This window comes from Solanum pennellii, chromosome 11, assembly GCF_001406875.1.
Source record: "Solanum pennellii chromosome 11, SPENNV200".
NCBI lineage: Eukaryota > Viridiplantae > Streptophyta > Magnoliopsida > Solanales > Solanaceae > Solanum > Solanum pennellii.
In genome coordinates this window covers 62,353,958-62,368,443 of record NC_028647.1, presented here as the reverse complement: position 1 = coordinate 62,368,443, position 14,486 = coordinate 62,353,958, and the positions used below count along the sequence as shown (strand labels likewise).

Genomic DNA, 14,486 nt, shown 5'->3' with positions numbered 1-14,486 from the left:
CCCCCCAAACTTTACCCACTTCCCCCACAACTTGCATACACACGTACACACTACTACACACCTACGTTATTATACATATACACACGGACACATGAAGAAAGAGAGAAAAAAAAGGTGTAAAGGAAAAAAACACACACACACAAAAAGGAAGAAAATCACCTACAAACAAAAAAAAAATCAGCAAATATACTCACATTTTATTTCATATTTTGCTCTCACTCACAAACAAAAGTTGAAGTTGAGGTTTACTTTCGTGATTTCGAATTCGTGGTTCCTTATTCGGATTGTTTTCTTTTGGTGGAATTTTCGCAAGAGGTACCATTTAATTTTTATTGTATAATTTAATCTAATGATTATACAAGCATTGATTGCAATATATTGAAGTTGTCAAATTTCACATGTGGTTAAATCATTATGTTTTTATATGAAGTATGTTCAAATATTTCATATCAACTTTATGTTTAGATCCTTTATATAGCTATATTTAGTGTGAAATTGGTATAACAAACCGTAGTTTATTTCATATTAAATAATCATAGTTTATTTCATCTTAAGTAAAATGATTGTCCAGGTCTATTCTTATTTTTCATATTTAGCTTTATAATGATAATATGTGTAGTTATTATGTAAAGATATTAATTTTATAATGATAATACGTGTATTTATTCAAATTTTTATATTCATGTCTTACTAATTTAAATCAATTCTTTGTTTGGTTGTGTTTATAAAAACATTAAATTATGTTTTATATTATATTATGTGTGTTGTCTTACATTATTATTTTTTGAATGCTATTAAAAATAATAACAATAAAAATGAAATAAGGAAAAGTGGTATATTACGTGAATAATAGAAGAAGAAAAGAAGTAGCGGGGAAGAAACATTTGAATTAGAAAAAAAAAGAATAAAAAATACAAAAAAAAATATAATAAAAAGAATGGAGAAAATGTATAGGAAAAATAAAAAATAAATATAATAAATACTAGTTTAAAAATGAAAAGAAACAAAAAGTGTAGTGTTAAAAAATATAATATAATATTTTATTATTATCATAAAAAAAACAGAACTATTAGAAAAGAAAAGGAATAAAAATTAATGTAAACATAAAAAATGTAAGGAAAGTTTTAAAAAAAATAAAATTAGTACAAAAATAAATAAGAAAGAGAAACAAAAATACAATAAAAAAATAAGAAAAATAAAATAAATAAAAAGAGAAATTAAGAAGCAAACAAATGTTGAAAGCATGAAAAATAAATAAACAAAATAAATGAATAATAAAAATGTATACAACTCCACATGCTTATAAAATAGGATAGTTTTAAATATGTCAAAGATAAATCAAACAATAATGAGGGTAAATACATTTGTTTTAATAATATAATATTAAAAAATTAGATTAAGTCATAAAAGTCAATAAAGCGATCGTGCTGGAACCACGGGACTCGAGGGATGCCTAATACCTTCCCCCTCGGTCAACAGAATTCTTTACCCGAATTTCTCGTTCGCAGACTAAACAAAGAGTCATTTCCTTTTGATTAGGGATTAAATAAAAAGGTGACTTGGAACACCATAACTCAATTCCAAGTGGCGACTCTGAATATAGAATAACCCCTTTTCGAAATGTCACTTTAATTGGAAGAACTCTTTTCTTTCAAAATAAGCAATTCAATTTTGAGAGAAAAAAGGGTGTGACAATATATGCTTTTATTTATAATATAGGGTATTAGAGACCAATACCCCAATAATGTTCATAGAGTTGATTAAAGTTAAACTTTTGTATTGACTAATTGTTACAACATTAATTGAGTTTCAATACAATATTATGATACTTAGAGTTATATAAATTGATATAACTTATTTTTTTCAATATAAATATTAAATAGGTTTCATTGATAATTCTCAATAACTTGGAAGTTCATTTTCAATTTAAGATGTTATATTAGTTCACACTAAAAAAAATTCAATTGAAAATTTGATCAATGGGTAAATTGATTTTTAAAATTTTTGAAGTGTAAGAGGTCATATGTGGAAGTCATACGAATAACAACATTAAAATAAATATAATCATAAAAGTGCCAATAAATATGTGAGTATCTATTAATATTTTAATGGACCATAAATTTAATAAGTGAATGAAATAACAAACTTTGGAAAAAGAGTACAAAAGACGGACGCATAAATAAGAATAAATAAAAAGAGATGTAGAGAGTCCTATGAAAAAACTTAATCATGAAAAACAAGTAACGACACAAATAATCCATGGGAACAACTAGGACATATAAAATAAAACTACTTAAATGAGACACATATTGGTCCTAAAGTCTTTAGGTATTGTTGGTGCGATTTGGATCTTGAACATCAATATTGTTTAATACTGGATCCTCCAATTAAGTCACTACATCATCATTATTCCAATTTAGTAACTAAGACAATGGAGGACTCTGTGGAGTGTCAGCTGTGTAGTTTTGGTGGTTATTAATTAGCATCGATGCACCCTTTGGGGGGAGATCAATTGAAGGATCCATTTGCAGTGTCAGTTGAGAACTCATTAGAGGAGTTATCAATGGTGAAGGCATAAGTGAAGACATTGAGAAGGTCATTCCAGGAGTTCTTAGTTGTTAATACCAATTTTGGAAAAAAAAATAAATGAAAGTTTATTTAATAAAAATTATTAGTTGCTATCATTGAAATATATTCAGTTTATGGCTCTAGTCTTATTCTGACCAACTTTTTTGGTCAAACTTTTCTTATTAGGTAAAGATTTAGAGTGGTTCTAATCTAAGTAAGTAGTACCCGCAAAAGATGGTCATTGAGTTAAAGCAAATGTATTTTCTTACTCATTTCCTTCGTCAAGAAAGTAAAAACCAAATAAATATAGTTTATGTGAAGGATGTACACAATTAAAGATTGAAACACGTGTATACTTTCAATCTTGACTAAGAATTTTGAAATATCATTTTCGATGATACTTGATTATGTCTAAAATTAATTAATTTAATTTTTCATTTTTTCTAAATACAAATATTTATTAAATATTACATGGCATTATCTCAAATGTAAAATTATTGAACGCTTATAGAAGTTCATTATTGAATTTTCCAATTTTGGAAGAAATCATATTCACTAAAAACTATATGCTACTTTCAAGTATGTTAAAAATTAAATTATACTTCAATATATTTCTTTTAACGTACAATGCGCACCAACCTGTCACTCGCCTTACATTTGAGAAACATTTGAAAAGCATTGACTAGAATAATGTTGTTTACGTGTCAGTTTCGGGGTGGGGAGCGAAGAGACACCGAAAGAATGATTCAGTTAGATCGACGAGCTTTTTCAGCCCAAAAACTAAGAATCCATGGAATGTATGTCTATCCATGAATATCTATTCTATCTGTATATCTAGGGGATCTCTCATTACATATAGATTTATTTTATGAAATGATATGATCGGCTAGCCGTAGCCGCATAACAGCTACGCACAATGCGAGATTTTGTTGGATCAGATCTTTTGGGAAGCTTTTGGACCTAGCGAAAAGGGCTCTAAGCCTTCACGCAAGCAAGCGCGAGAGAAACGGAGCACGAAGCTACCGCTTCCCCTGACTAACTACAGTGAAAAAATAATAAGAGAAATTTTATTACTCCATCCATCATATTTTATGTGACACCCTTCGACCTGACAAGGTGTTTAAGAAAAATAGAAAGATTTTCAAAACTTGTGGTCTAAAACAATCCTTAGATATTTGTGTTGCAAAAAACCCCCCCCCCCCTCTCTCTCTCTCTATCTATCTATGTATCTATCTATCTCTCTCTCTCTCTCTCCCTCTCTCTCTCTCTCTCTATATATATATATATATANATGTGTGTATATATATATATATATGTGTGTGTATATATATATATATGTGTGTATATATATATATATATGTGTGTATATATATACATATATGTATATATATATATATATGTATATATATATATATATGTATATATATATATTATATAGAAGAGTCATGATGAGGATGACCAATGACAATTTTATAATTTTATACATTATTATGGACAAAGTTCTAAATTTATAATTGTATAGTTAATTATCAAAATAGTTTTCTAGAATAATCCAATTTTCATTTTCAAGAGTCACAAAAAGTTTTGTTTTATGTGTTGACCACAAACTCGTTTTATTTTATTTATAAAAATCAATTTGTATTTGTTTGATTATAATAATATTGTGAAAAATATACTCTTGACAATTCAAATCGTTCATCTATGTTTTTTACTACTACAACATATTCAATATGATCTTACAATTGTCTATGTATGTAATTTCCTTTTTAATTATACATAATATTTTTTAAACATAAGTATTCATATAGTTTTATTAACCTACTTTATCTCCAAATAATTTTTATTTTATCTTAATTCCATGTATGTAATTTCCTTTTAAATTATACATAATGTTTCCTTGTTAATTATATATAATGTTTTCTAAACATTAGTATTCATATGATTTTATTAAACTTATTCTATCTCCAACATAATATTTATTTTATCTTTAAAAAGTGTGGCTTAAATAAGAAAACAAAAAAACACAATTCTAAAGAGATAAAAAAGAAGAATATAGAGTTGATAATGCAAGAATTGATAAATAATGACCGCATAATTTTAGTTTAAGAAAATACATAACAAATTAAAGGGACAAATATATATAGTTCAATGACAAAATAACTTTTGATCCCATATATTTATACTATTTCCAAATTTATCCTGCTAACTGGTTATTTATGTTCTTAAACTACAATTATGTGGTCATTATCTATCAATTCTTGTATTATCAATTCTATATTCTTCTTTTTTTATCTCTTTAGAATTGTGCTATTTTTGTTTTCTTATATAAGTCACAATTTTTAAAGATAAAATAAATATTATGTTTGAGATAAAATAGGTTTAATAAAATTATAGGAATACTTATGTTTAGAAAACATTATGCATAATTAAAAAGGAAACATCACGTATAATTAAAAAGGAAATTACTTACAAGGAATTAAGAAAAAATAAATATTGTTTTGGAGATAAAACAGGTTAAATAAAACTATATGAAAACTTATGTTTAAAAAATATTATATATAATTAAAAAGGAAATTACATACATGGAAGATTGTAGGATTATACTGAATATATTGTAGTAGTAAAAAACATAGATGAACGATTTGAATTGTCAAGATTAAAAAATAAAAATAATTTTCACATTATTATTATAATCAAACAAATATAAATTGATTTCTAAAAATAAAATAAAATGAGTTTGTGGGCCACACATGAAACAAAACTTTTTGTGACTCTTGAAAGGAAAATTTGATTCTTCTAGAAAACTATTTTTACAATTAATTATACAATTTTAAATTTAGCACTTTGCTCATAATAATGTTTAAAATTACAAAACTGTCATTTGTCGTTCTCATCATGGCGGGATGAATGTATTCGAGAAGGAATAAGAATATATCCAAGAGGGGATTATGATATCTTAAGTTATGAATTTATGTAATATTTTCAACAACATATGTGAAATCATATTGGGCACGTATCACGGGCCTTAGATTATCTAGTTTCTATTATATATAAGAGTGAAGTGGAGGAGGACCAAGGGAATAAATGTAATTTCACGCTAACAAATTTTTTTATATATTACTATTTTATTTTTTTTTATAGAAGAGCCAACAAGATGGACGACCACTGGTAATGATGTAAATATACTCATTTTCAAGGGTAAAATATAATGTTTTTTAAGCAAATCAGAAACTATCCTTTCTCATTTCAGCTACATTTTGTCGTTTTGTTGCTATGTAGAAATATCAAAGGCAGTACACTCTCTGCCTAACTCTAGAACCATCCATTTGTTTTTTTTACTATGTAGAATACAAAGGGTAAAAATGTAAATATAGACTAACAAATACACTCTCTGCATTACTCTAGAACCATCCATTCTTCTTTATAAATATTCCACACTACCACTGCAGGAAGAGAATTGGGTGGAACCTTTGTTGGCATATATATGTATTTTCTTTAAATTCTCTTCATCTTGATTTTAGGTATGTTTTTATTCCTCCAAATGGATGTGTCTTTAAACATCTCCATTTCACCTTCCTGCTTTAGTACCAGTTTTTTAAAAAATATTTACAAAAACTTCTCAAACTGGTGTTTTCGTTTCATGTCTTAACTTTTATATCGATTTTTGCCCAAATCAGCTGCTCGATCAGCTTAGGGGGTGTTCTTTTCTTTCAGTTATTTTATCTTTGTATTTTGATTTTAATTTTGATATTACTTTTGAGTTTTATTTTGTTGCATTATGAGCAAATGTTTGTTTTCCTCCTTTTTCTAAATTATTTCAATAGTGAGTTCAAGAGTTAATTGCAAGTAATTTAGTGCATGGATGAATTTGTACGACTCTACCCCTTTACCAGTATTATATAGTATAATTTGTAGCATCTCAAAAATGATTTGATTCTTATTCATTGTCACTAAAAAGGGTACTTGATGAGGAGTTCAATCCTACGGCAATTGAGATGTATGCCATTTAAAATTAGGTATACTTGAGAATCTTTATGCAATGTTTTACTTGTTTACTCCCATTTGCAGGTTAACTGTTTGGATGATTATAGTGTTGATATATTTGATGATCAATCGGTTATTACATTATTGAAGGTAATATTTGCATATCTTTTTTCTCTTGATATATCCCCATGCTTTTCAGTTTTTGTCGTGCTTTTAATTTTCTTTTTTTTCATTCAGAGGAGATCCATGATTACCTCATCGTGTTTCTTAGAATATCAAAAGATGCCTTGTTAGATGGTTGGATTTGCACAACATTCAATTGGCTTAGAATAATAGAATATAATATATAAATAAGATGCTTGTGTTGCCTTCTTTCATTACGCTCTATGATTTTTTAAATGCGGNACCCAACAGGATTTGCACAACATTCAATTGGCTTAGAATAATAGAATGTAATATATAAATAAGATGCTTGTGTTGCCTTCTTTCATTACGCTCTATGATTTTTTAAATGCGGTCATGCGAATTCAACTTAAAATAACGATTTCGCTTCAGCATCTTCGATATCAAATCATATCTTAGAATCAAGATACAAGTATAGTTCATTGAGGTATGTCACATCTGATGCTTACTTGGATCAGGTGCAAGGCCCCGAGAAATGGTATCATATTATTTCAACGGAGTGTTAAATATATTATTTCTTGTACTTTTATCATTACTAGGCTACATCGACTGTCTTTTCATTTTTCTTCTCTTAAGTTAAGTTTTGGAACATTGTAAAATGTTTGATACCTCACTAATGAATATCTTTTTTCTTTTAATTGGAAAGTAATTTCAATGCATTTGCTAATGAATTTTTTTAAAAAAAAAAAAAAGGATTCAGTTAAGAGTTTTGTATAATGTAGATCTTTATATGGGATAGTCTTATTCATGCTATGAGCTTACTTCATTATTCTAGAATAATCTTGAGTTTTTATTGTCTTTTCTATCTGATACCTTTATTTTTGTTTTGTAATTCGTCTGCTCCCTTAGATGAAATGATGTTGAGAACAATGGTAGAAATCTATGACTATATCTATTGAATCTTACATCAAATTTAATTTTGTTATTTGAAAACACTTGAAGTCAAATAGACATTATCTCTAAATTATTTGTATTAAAATACAGATTCAGGTAACTTATTTGTTGACTTTTGAGTGGAGTTAATGGTGAAAATGATATTTAGAATGTGAAAATAGATATAATAATTTGTTGAATGTGGTATATTGGTATTACCTTTATGTGTATAATAGAAATAAATGTTTGTGTTTCAGTTTCTGACCGAACTTGACTATATGAGTTGCGATTTTAGTCATTTCCTAAGTAAATTTTGAGTTGTTCAAGTAGTGTTTCTCTTGTCTTTTCTTAGACTAGCGCCTCTTCTATAAATAGTTTAGCTACATCTATGTATCTGTATTCTTGCTAGCTTGATTATTTCCATATGTATATATTGTAATATTTTAACACAATCATTTTATTGAAGTTACGTTACTTGCCTGGTTACAATATTGTTTGTTTTTCTTTGTGATCTTATATGGCTAAATGTTGTATTCTACCGGATTTCATTTTCGTTAAGCTTTTTGTTGGACAACGTACATGTGTGACAACTGACATGTTGTTAATTGTATTGTGATAAATTATTATTGTTAGTTAGATATTTGATGGATATTTACTTTAGGTTAGACTTTAATATGTTCTTTAAGGTGACACTCTATTTTTACCATAACTCATTCATCTAACATCTCACTAAATAAGAGCTTTTGTTGCTGCCTTTCAGGTAATTGCCGGTCAAAAAATGTTTACAACGATAATGTTCTTTGATATTTAATATTACAAGTAAATCTTGAAGACTATTATTAAATTATCCTACTCTACTTAAATAGTAGGCCTTTTGTTTCAAGTAGCCTGCACTATATCTTAATATCCATTGATGATATGTTATTGAAAATACCACGGGCTTAATATGATGCTTATAAATTAATTCAGATAAAGGAGATAATAGTGTGAAGGATTTCTAGCAGGAAATGAGTTGCTTGTTTCACATGGTTAGTAGCCTTTTAATCTGTTTAACATGAGGTAATCTACAATAAAATGTTCCAGCTTATGCAATAGGAGTTGCATGTACAGAGAAGATCAGGAAGGAAACAATCCACTGTCTTCTCACTTTTAGAAACTATTGCTCTGTCGAAATACTGATAATTATATGAAGTTATAGCTTGAAACTAACTGAAGTTTCTATGAAATATATATTATGCAGGGATTTCTGAAACAAGTCTAATTAGGTAACGAAATGTGTTTTTTACTATACAATTGATCTGCTAATTTGAAGTTCTTTTTGAATTGTTTAAAAAATATAGCACTTTTGCATGTCCAATATTATCTTTTGTTATATTTTTTATTGCAGCTTTGGAACTTGCTTCGAAAGATATTAGTAATGAAATGTGGCTCACATTGCATGGAATAGTGACAGAATAAAAAAGAATTTCCCATTTAATGTTATTTGACACACATTTGAGCAGTTTGTCAGACTCCATTTTGAAATGGGAGTTCATTACTTAATCCTCTCTTTGGGGTCCAATCTCAAAATAGTGCAAAGGTTGTTGATGTACTTCAGCTGAAGCTATGATAAAATTGTTTATTATGAGTTTAAGTAAAGCAGGATGAGTATGTTCAACTGTGAAATGCAAGATCAATATTCATTGTATCATTTGAGTTGAATATCTTGTATTATATGAAGATCAAATAACTACCGGAAGAATCAATGAAGTTACAATTATGTAACAAAAAAATATGTTAAGAAATTTCAGTGGAAGCTTGTGATTTTTTTGCTTTAACTTCTTATTTTACAATTTATTGTTGCTTCAACAAATAGTAAATTATATACCAATAGAACTAATTAGTCTCAAGCTTTTTATATACTTGCTCATATTTTTTTAGTTTTATTCAAAATTGAAGTTTATAAGTTGTTTGAAAAGCGGTATGATGAAGAAAATTAGAGAACTGAAGCTGAAGGAGTTATCGAAAACATTGGAAAATATAAATGTTGGGCCTGTGCTTAGCACAGGCTAACCCTATCTAGTTATATAGGAGAGTCATGATGAGGACGACCAATGACAATTTTGTAATTTTATAAATTATTATGGGCGAAGTTCTAAATTTATAATTGTATAGTTAATTGTAAAAATACTTTTCTAGAATAGTCCAATTTTCATTTTCAACAGTCACAAAAAATTTTATTTCATGTGTGGCCCACAAACTCATTTTATTTTATTTATAAAAATCAATTTGTATTTGTTTCATTATAATAATATTGTGAAAAATATACTCTTGACATTTCAAATCGTTCATCTATGTTTTTAACTACTACAACATATTCAATATGATCTTACAATTGTCTACGTATGTAATTTCCTTTTTAATTATATATAATGTTTTTTAAACATAAGTATTCATATAGTTTTATTACCTATTTTATCTCCAAATAATTTTTATTTTATCTTAATTCCATGTATGTAATTTCCTTTTAAATTATACATAATTTTTCCTTGTTAATTATATATAATATTTTTTAAATATATGTATTCATGTAATTTTAATAAACTTATTCTATCTCCAATATAATATTTATTTTATCTTTAAAAATTGTGGCTTAAATAAGAAAAAAAAAAAACAGCACAATTCTAAAGAGATAAAAAAGAATAATATAGAGTTGATAATGCAAGAATTGATAACGAATGACCGCATAATGGTATTTTAAGAAAAATACATAACAAATTAACGGGACAAATACGTATAATTCAATGTCAAATTAATTTTTGATTCCATATATTTATACTATTTTCAAATTTATCCCGTTAATTGGTTATGTATGTTTTTAAACTACAATTATGCGGTCATTATCTATCAATTCTTGTATTATCAATTCTATATTCTTCTTTTTTTTTATCTCTTTAGAATTAAGCTATTTTTGTTTTCTTATATAAGTCACAATTCTGAAAGATAAAATAAATATTATGTTGGAGATAAAATAGGTTTAATAAAATTATATGAATACTTATGTTTAATAAACATTATGTATAATTAAAAAGGAAACATCATGTATAATTAAAAAGGAAATTACAGACATGGAATTAAGAAAAAATTAATATTATTTTGGAGATAAAACAGGTTAAATTAAACTATATGGATACTTATGTTTAAAAAATATTATATATTATTAAAAAAAAATTACATACATGGAAGATTGTAGGATTATATTAAATATATTGTAGTAGTAAAAAACATAGATGAACGATTTGAATTGTCAAGATTAAAAAAATAAAAATAATTTCAACATTATTATTATAATCAAACAAATATAAATTTATTTTTAAAAATAAAATAAAATGAGTTTGTGGGTCACACATGAAACAAAACTTTTTGTAACTCTTGAAAGGAAAATTGGATTCTTCTAGAAAACTATTTTGAGAATTAAATACACAATTATAAATTTAGAATTTTGCACATAATAATGTTTAAAATTACAAAACCGTCATTAGTCGTCCTCATCAGTGCGGGATGAATGTATTCGAGAAGGAATAAGAATATATCCAAGAGGGGTTTATGATATCTTAAGTTGTGAATTTATGTAGTATTTTCAACAACATATGTGAAATTATGTTGGGCACGTATCACGGGCCTTAAATTATCTAATATAGAAGAGTGAAGTGGAGGAGGACCAAGGGCATAAATGTAATTTCACGCTAATAAAAATTTTATATATTATATAGAAGAGTCATGATGAGGACGAACAATGACAATTTTGTAATTTTATACATTATTATGGGCAAAGTTCTAAATTTATAATTGTATAGTAATTGTAAAAATAGTTTTCTAGAATAATTCAATTTTCATTTTCAAGAGTCACAAAAAGTTTTGTTTCATGTGTGGCCCACAAACTCATTTTATTTTATTTATAAAAATCAATTTGTATTTGTTTGATTATAATAATATTGTGAAAAATATTGTCACGACCCAAAATGAGTCGTGAAGTGGCACCCACATTTACCTCCCTAGGTGGGCGAACCAACACATCTAAACCCCAACACATACCAATAGTTCAACTATAAATAATATAAATAATGCGGAAGCTCCAAAAGATACTAAGCAACCAATTCAAATAAGTTTCTAAAGTTTAATACTTATCATCCCAAAATCTGATAGTCATCACGTCAAGGACATATATTTTCAAATTACCAAGTCTAAGAGTGTTTAAGAAAACCAAAATAAGCAAACAGATGGTCCATCTCCAAAATTCAAAGACATCAAGACGTGAATGAGAGAATCCAGCACGAGCTAGAATTAATAGCTCACCCTGAACTCTGATGTGCTGGAGACTGGCTAGAGCTGAGGGCGAGTCGAAGTCGATGGTACACTTGCTGCACTCCACAAAAGAACAGAGAAAAAATACAAGTAGGGGTCAGTACAAGGAACACGTACTGAGTAGGTATCATCGGCCAACTCAAAATAGAAATCAATATATATTGAATAATAATATAAAATCAACTACAATACTTAAAAGGTGGCAAGCAACAAACACATGAACCATTGACAACAACACCATAGTAGGTACACCATCAATCACAACATCAAGCACACCTATAAGGACTCATGCCTCCACACCATACTCATTTGGAAAATAGGTTCTTTGAGATTGAGTATATTAAGTTAATTTAAGATTCCTTTCCTTTAATGTTATAGTGTCGGAATGTGACACTCCGATCCCATATACCGTGTCAGAACGTGACACTCCGATCTCATGATATCGTGTCGGAACGTGACACTTCGATCCAATAATATTGTGTCGGAACGTGACACTCCGATCCAATAATCTCATTATTTTATTTCATCAAGCCTTCTTTATACAAGGCGTCATTTTAATAGAGAGGGTTCAAGATTAGAAATTAAACAGTCTCATAATTTTAGGTCAACCACAAACCACACAATCAGGACATACAACCACACAATCAAGTACATAGGAGACTTTACAATATTACTTAATACATATTAATCACTATTGAGAGTTTATCTATCAAATAAAAATAAACCATAACCTACCTCCACCGAAGAATCGAAGTCAAGCAACTACTTCTCCAATGCCTTTCCTTTCCTTATTGCCTCCTAACCCTTACAATCTATCAAATATATATATATATATATATATATATATATATATATATATNAATCAAAGTCAAGAAACTAGTCCTTCAATGCCTTTCCTTTCCTTATTGCCTCCGAAATTCTCCAATCTATCAAGTATATATATATATGTGGTGTAAGTTCACAAGGCCATAAACACTCCGATTATTCTGTGTCTAGCCTATACACATCAATTCACCTAATTCTATAATCAATCTCTTAAAGTTTAAGCCTAATGGTAAGTCTTGATTCCTCCAATTACCACAAATTTAATGAAATTTTAACATTATGATACACCAAATATTTAATTACCTATCTCAATATATTCACACGTAATATATAATCTTAGATAAAAACATTAATACCAGAAGTTTGAAGCCACTGTAATGAAAACAGCGCCGGTCAACACTAAACTGTGCACTCATACATGCACTGTACAACCAAACACCTCAACATACATGTTTCCTCCATTTTATATATAATAATATTATTCCTACTAATAATCATTGGCTCCAGTTAACTTTCCTTGTTTTCCAATATCATTAAATTCAATCACCAACACTTAGTTCTCAAATTCTTTCACCAGCACATTACACCCTCATACCATTCTTATCTAATTATGAAATAGTTTTATATAATTTTACACCCCTACATGTTAAAGAACCAATAGAAGCCCTTGATAATTGACAAGTTACCAACAATAATATAAATGGAAAATAAAAATCCGCCAACACCGTAATTGATCCACACCCCAACAAAACTATTTCCTATGATCAACTAATGGATTATTTTTATTAATAATTAATACCCCTGTGTACAAACACTATGGAAGGTTTAAGAATTCTTCTTACCTGAATGTCCTTTTGTTTGGTTTCTCTTAGACACCGCAGGAAGATTTGCTAGGTTTATTTTTTCCTATCCTTTCTTTTCCAGATTATATCTTTTCCAAAATTCTTACATAACCAATTATAACCATGGAAAAAGTGATCCATTACTAAATTTAAATGTTATTTTCTTTAACCACCAACTCTATAAACTATTAAAACCACCCCACTATACGAATAGTCCAAAACACCCCTTTAAATCTATCGGAAAGTACTTTCTAACATAAAAAAATTGTAGTGCTCAAAACGACCGAAAATGATCGTTACAAATATACTCTTGACAATTCAAATCGTTCGTCTATGTTTATTACTACTACAACATATTCACTATGATCCTACAATTATCTATGTATGTAATTTCCTTTTTTATTATATATAATGTTTTTTAAACATAATTATTCATATAGTTTTATTTGACCTATTTTATCTCCAAATAATTTTTATTTTATCTTAATTCCATGTATGTAAATTCCTTTTAAATTATACATAATGTTTCCTTGTTAATTATATATAATGTTTTTTAAAACATAAGTATTCATGTAATTTTATTCAACTTATTCTATCTCCAACATAATATTTATTTTATCTTTAAAAATTGTGGCTTAAAGAAGAAAACAAAAACAGCACAATTCTAAAGAGATAAAAAAGAAGAATATAGAGTTGATAATGCAAGAATTGATAACTAATGACCGCACAATTGTAATTTAAGAAAATACATAACAAATTAACGGGACAAATATATATAATTCAATGACAAATTAATTTTTGATTCCATATATTTATACTATTTTCAAATTTATTCCGTTTATTGGTTATGTATGTTTTTAAACTACA

General features: G+C 27.5%; 1 long non-coding RNA gene across 1 annotated transcript; it reads left to right on the top strand.

Annotated features, from left to right (window-relative positions):
- Nucleotides 1–8,433: 8,433 nt before the first annotated feature.
- Nucleotides 8,434–9,425, top strand: LOC107004208. The gene is made up of 2 exons (XR_001454701.2): nucleotides 8,434–8,873; nucleotides 8,996–9,425. It is a non-coding gene; the product is annotated as an uncharacterized LOC107004208 (long non-coding RNA).
- Nucleotides 9,426–14,486: the final 5,061 nt, after the last annotated feature.